General features: G+C 34.8%; 1 long non-coding RNA gene across 1 annotated transcript; it reads right to left on the bottom strand.

Annotated features, from left to right (window-relative positions):
• Nucleotides 1–917: 917 nt before the first annotated feature.
• Nucleotides 918–5,728, bottom strand: LOC113325176. The gene is made up of 9 exons (XR_003347987.1): nucleotides 5,623–5,728; nucleotides 4,934–5,068; nucleotides 3,615–4,119; nucleotides 3,392–3,533; nucleotides 3,003–3,143; nucleotides 2,759–2,878; nucleotides 2,454–2,664; nucleotides 1,563–1,613; nucleotides 918–1,038 (listed from the first exon to the last, which is right to left on the bottom strand). It is a non-coding gene; the product is annotated as an uncharacterized LOC113325176 (long non-coding RNA).
• Nucleotides 5,729–5,992: the final 264 nt, after the last annotated feature.

Below are 5,992 nucleotides of genomic sequence, written 5' to 3'. Positions count from 1 at the left end.
CACAAAGTTTTTTAACTACTTTAAAAGATGGAAAACCATCATGATGAATTAGCCAAAAATCATTTATGACATCAGTACAAGATTCATTTTCTAACCAAGTACCAAAACATTTAAACGACTTAGCCCCATCATTCATAACCTTCTTAGTACTTAAAACAATTGGACTGTGATCAGAAGCCATTGCACTAAGATGAACAATTTTAGCATCCGGAAATAAGTCCAACCAATCTTTATTAGCTAATCCCCTATCAATTCTTTTCTTAATTAACTTAACATCATTTCTATGATTCGACCAAGTAAACGGATAACCATAAAACCCCACATCAACTAGTCTTGCCTGATTCACTGCTTCTACAGATTTCTCTATCTCTAATCTGTTTATTCTACTAGATCCCTTAGACTCTTCCTTATGCAAAGTTATATTTAGATCTCAAATTACCAACCAAGGGAGGGTACACTAGTGGAAATCAGCAGTTTCGGGACCTACAAAGAAAGTCATTTAACTCGTATCTATGACTTGCTTTATCAGTCAAAGAAAGGGTCGTTGTTTGAGCGTCTTTTTCAACTATGACGTGTCTCTGGGGGTCGTTGAAAATCTTATATCAACGACCGATTTTAACGGTCAATTTTTATGACTGACTTCAATCAGTCATAGATATAAATCTTAATATAAGAAAAAAAAGATTCAGATTGGCTGTCTGGCCTGAATGAATCTGACTAAATCTTTAATCTAACCCAAATGAAACTCAAATTCAAACCAAATTCAAATGAAACTCAAGTTAGAATTCAAATGAAACTCAAATTAGAATTCAAATGAGAATCAAATTAAACTTGCACATAAATAATCATTCAATTTAACATTCATTGATTCATTGGTTTTAAATTAAACAAAGGATTAAAATATGTAGTTCTGACAAGTGTAATATGTAGTTCTAGGATTCGATTACAAAACGATGAACTAAAAGACTATTGATTAAACAGCAAAATTATAAACTCCGACGATGATGAAGAACTTATTCCTACTTCATAATGGTGTGCCTGCACAGCAAAAGCCATCATATGATTAATGTGGGGAGGTCACAATACTCAAGAAAATGCTTATAAAAACAATAACCATGCACATGAGAGGACAGTAATCTATAAAGGTACCATCCTAACCAGTATGATGTCAATCTCTTTACTTACCTCTGTCCAACATCGACACAATGGCACAAACGAAACTAGTTCATTAATTCACGACCTTGACATATCTCGAGAACAAGATACAAAATGGGTTATACATGGAATCCTAATGTAAGGCCGATAACAGGTATTGCAGGTAAGGTTGCAGAGATGCCCCAAGATGAATAACCAAAAGAAATCAACAGTTTTGCTCTTCCTACCGATAAACCAGTTGCTATTAGCGCAGTGATTGAGAAAAGCATGAGGAAACAAAGAAACCTATTTGTTGAATCAATGGCTTTAAATGGGAAATAGGTTTCTTTAGGAAAATTTATCATTCATCAACTGATAATCTGAAACATCAATGAATCACACTTATGGGAATAGATAGAAAGACATACTTGTGAAGTAATCTTCATGTGTGGTCGTCTTGTAAAGCAGGGCACCAATAACTTCAATAAAAACAAAAAAAAGTCAATAAATCATATTCCAGTAGACAAACAAACGTCAGAACCTAGATTATACAACAGCAACTAAGATGAAATGCTGCACTAACATAAGAAATAAACCTGGGAGTTATTCCTACCATAAATGATTAATAAATACGACAGACGAACAAACTAATATATGAGATTAGTAATCAATCATATCACAAATTTCTCGTAGATCAGTTAAGCATATATTGTTAGCATGTTTGGTTTCATTATCACAATAAATACGACAGAAAAACAAACTAACATATGAGAGAATGCAAAAAAAAAACATGTGCCAGATTAAATATTGTAACTCTTTAACAGGAAGTAAGATCTGCCAATATATTCATCGAGTTTTACGAAGACAAGCAAGAAGAAACAACAATATATTGATATAGACAAATTGTAATAGCATGTCCCTTGTAATGAACTAAGAGCAAGGTTAGGGGTCTCTTTAGACAACTAACATCTCTTTTCAACATGATTATCATCTTCCCTCAGTAAACCCATATCTTCGTTCATTTCTATATATACAGATAAAATCAGTTTATTGGTTTTTTGACTTTTACAAATACAAGCTCATTAGGTGTAACTGTGTACATGATAATGAGTCAACAAGACCAGAAGCAGACCTGGATTCAGACTAATGATATCCCAATTATATAATTGCTAGAGAATACCTTTAAGCTTTACTAGCAAAAATTCCTAACATAAGCACAATCTTTCCAACCTTAACAGGATCTAAAACACAATCTTTCCAACCTTAACAGGATCTAAAACACCATGTTGAAGTAAATATTTTAAGAATCGTTTATTTACCTTATCAATTAATGGAAATGCTTGTGAAGGATATATATCGTTCCGATCACCTCCCATCTTCCTCGAAGTGAAAGAAGTATAGCATGTGGCATGTGCCATTTACATCACCAAAAGTTACAGTTGAACTCTAGAACGAGAAAAAAATATTCCGAGGTTGTGTTCTTCCCACGTTGCCATGTCCATTCCTATTTTGAAAAAGCTTGTTTTTCCTCTGTGAAAAATCAAACCAATTCATCAATTCACAAGACATAAATTGAACTTACAATTCAAAAATTAACACAACAAAGACAAGCAGATAGCTTCACCTTCAGCTGCATCTTCTGGGTCTTCGACATATGCTTCGTTACTTGACCTAGAATGCTTTCTTGGGATTTTCCTTCTTTTCACCAGCATCTTGTCTCCTTGCCAGCTGACAAAAATAAATCCTGTAATGCCAAACCTCTGTTACTATGACAGTTTGAATTGTAAACCTAATCAATACTAAACAAATAAGCCACATTGTAAACTAATAATACAACTAACAAAAATAAAGTCTCATTTTCACATCACCTTCTTTATCATCATCATCATCATCATCATCCTAGGGTGTACTGCTGCTTGCGGCCAGTTACAAACAAACCAAACAAATATTGGAACTAGACTTTCACAACATGTAAGTTCTGAGAAGAGAGGATGTTCAGCTACAAACACCTGTAATTTGATAAAGTAAAGAACTACCGCACAAGGAAGAAATGGAAAAATTTGTGTAAGATTTTCATGACTGAATATATTAGGGCTTTCACCCCTAGAAAAAGGAGCACTGCGAGGACATGCACTCTTTTTCCTAGGACTAGGATTGCGCCGAACAGGAGAGGCATTTTGAAAAATGAGGATATTTTCATCAATATAAGGTGCAAATCCAGAGAAGACAAGGATCCAAGATGTGTAAATTGTACTACCTGCCGCCTGACTTGCTTCTGCTTCTCCTGAAATATTGTTCATACCGACTTCGAATACCACCATCGGTAATCAGGACTTAAACTGCGGATCTTACTACGACTTCTCCTTCTACTTTCCCGACCCCAATGCTTGTCACGAGACCTGGAACTAGAATGGTTTACAATCAGCGATACTGATTTCATAAATTATGTCTCAAAATATAGTCAAAATAACAGACAATACCTTCGATGGGGGATGCGACTTCTAGACTGTTCCAGACTCCCTCTAGACAAAATAACAGATAATATATTGAGATCGATCATCCCACGACTTAGTGTATCTGCCCAAACTCCAGAGGTGGCCTGAAAAGAATCCTTCTTCAATGGATGCTTATAATCTGTTGAAGTATTTTGGTCCTGGTTTTCAAGGCACCTCTCACTGATAGAACTTTGCATTTCTGTAGGTTTTCTGGAGATTTGATCAGTATAAAAAGTCAATGCATCAAAACGGTCATCAAAACTGTTCAGCTGCTTTCCAAAAAAGGGATCAAAAGTCTGTGAACTAATAGACTCTTCAAAATTGTTCAACATCATTCCAGAAATGGATCACCAGTTTATGAATTAATAGACGCATCCCCAGTCTTGGATTTAGCTTGCAAAACTGGTCTTCGAGTGGCGAAAAAATTGATCATTGTTGAAGAAGATGCAGAGCTACCGGAAGGCATCGCAGAAAATATATCAACACTGGCCTGCATAAATGGTAAAAATAGATCTTGCTTAGTCAAGAGGCCAAACAAATCTACAAAGAGTATCAACATTGAGACTTGGTTTGGGAAAAATACACTTTGGTGGGCAATGCAAAATGGACTTCTTAATGGCAAGTCATTTAGGCCACATGAAATTTCCAGTATGAATATGTAAATATTTATCCAAAAAATATTTTTGTACAGGACATGATGAATATAACTCGCCCGAAAAAACATGAAACCATCACAAGAAAAATCTGAGGAAGCTTTGCTACTTTAGTTCAGCCATGCACTAGAATCAGGAGAGAAGCATAATATGTGTACAAGACTACAAGTCCAAGAGTTCTGTACCAAAAATGAAACGAGCATAGTGTCACTTCTCTCTATTATATTCAAATATGATCAGATTGAAAATTGTGCTGAGCCTGGGAGGTAACTCCAGAAACAACATGCGGTGTTGCTGATAGAGAAATTGTATCCTAAAACAGATCAACCTCAGAGAAATGATTATAGGTGTAGGGTTGTTGGTCCTCCTTTCTTCAAGACTCCCATTTTATTACATAACCATATATAAAGAGGAAACATATATCCAGACCACAAAAGTATATCATTCTAAATAAAATCTTGTTCCTGGTTAATATTTTTCAGTCAGTGTACTATGATTATTTTCCAGACCAGGTTCCTTGAGAAGCCCAAGAGACTAACAAGTGCAAACAGGAGCTGAACATATTTAGATATCCAGCATCATGTAAATTTTTTCACGGAGCATCTTGGATTCTATTAGGAAAATGTGAAAATATAATTAGCTATTACTTACTAGAAGTTGAAGTTTTCCCGGGAATCAAAGTCATCAAAATCATCTTCAGCGACAGCTGTTGCAGATAAGACTTGGGAGAGACTACAATTGGAAGAAAGGGCCTCTGGAGAGCTGGATGACAAAGCAGTGTTATCCCTGAGACAAATTCAGTGTACAAGAATATAAATATCAACCAACACTTTTAATAGGAAAAAGAAGTTATCCACCATATCAATTCCAACACCTAATTATTATTCAAGTAAAGCAGAACAAGGGCCACTTAATGTTAAACCAAGGCCAACTGAACTTATAATACACTCAGGAATCGGCACCATAGATGGTTCAGATCCTTTCTTTTAAGTGGCAACCCCAACTAAAAGAACAACTGATGCAAATTACTCACAACTTATTGTCATTGAATATAACAGCACAAACCTCCCATTCTGTGCAGGCACATCCTTAGTAAGAGACAATTCACAACTACACTACTTTTATACAACAATGAAGAACTTGAACTATAAAAACATATTATACTTAGATATGAAAATTTTATTTACATTCGTTCAGCATTCAGACCATACTTTGCAAATTGAACCATATTATCTCTTCCATCACATTCCTTCCTACAAGTACACAAAAATAAACCCTACGAAATAAAGCTTTTAAAACTAAACAAATCTCTAAGCTCCACAAGGATACAATAAACTCACCATCTAGCTTTTCAACAGCTTTTAAAGGTGCACGCTTGGATGAAGATAATCCAGTGGATTTAAAACCATATGATACCACCAGGACAGACCATGAAAACACCCAAACCTATAAACAACAAGCATCATCACAACAATAACAACTACTTAATACAAAACCTCAATCAATTCAAGAAAAACCCTAAATGAAAAGGAGAATAAAAGTTGAAAACCCATATCTCAGATCTCTTAAACAAAATCAGTAAATTTGAGTTCTATTTGAACCTTCAAATCAAAAAATTTCCAAATCAAGGAAGAACAATAAATATATCCTTAAGAAAAAGAAATTAGTGCAACTAATCTATAATAAATCAGAAATTACCTGTTGATGTTC

This window comes from Papaver somniferum, chromosome 1 (genome assembly GCF_003573695.1).
Source record: "Papaver somniferum cultivar HN1 chromosome 1, ASM357369v1, whole genome shotgun sequence".
Classification (NCBI taxonomy): domain Eukaryota; kingdom Viridiplantae; phylum Streptophyta; class Magnoliopsida; order Ranunculales; family Papaveraceae; genus Papaver; species Papaver somniferum.
This window is presented reverse-complemented; position numbering and strand designations above follow the sequence as displayed.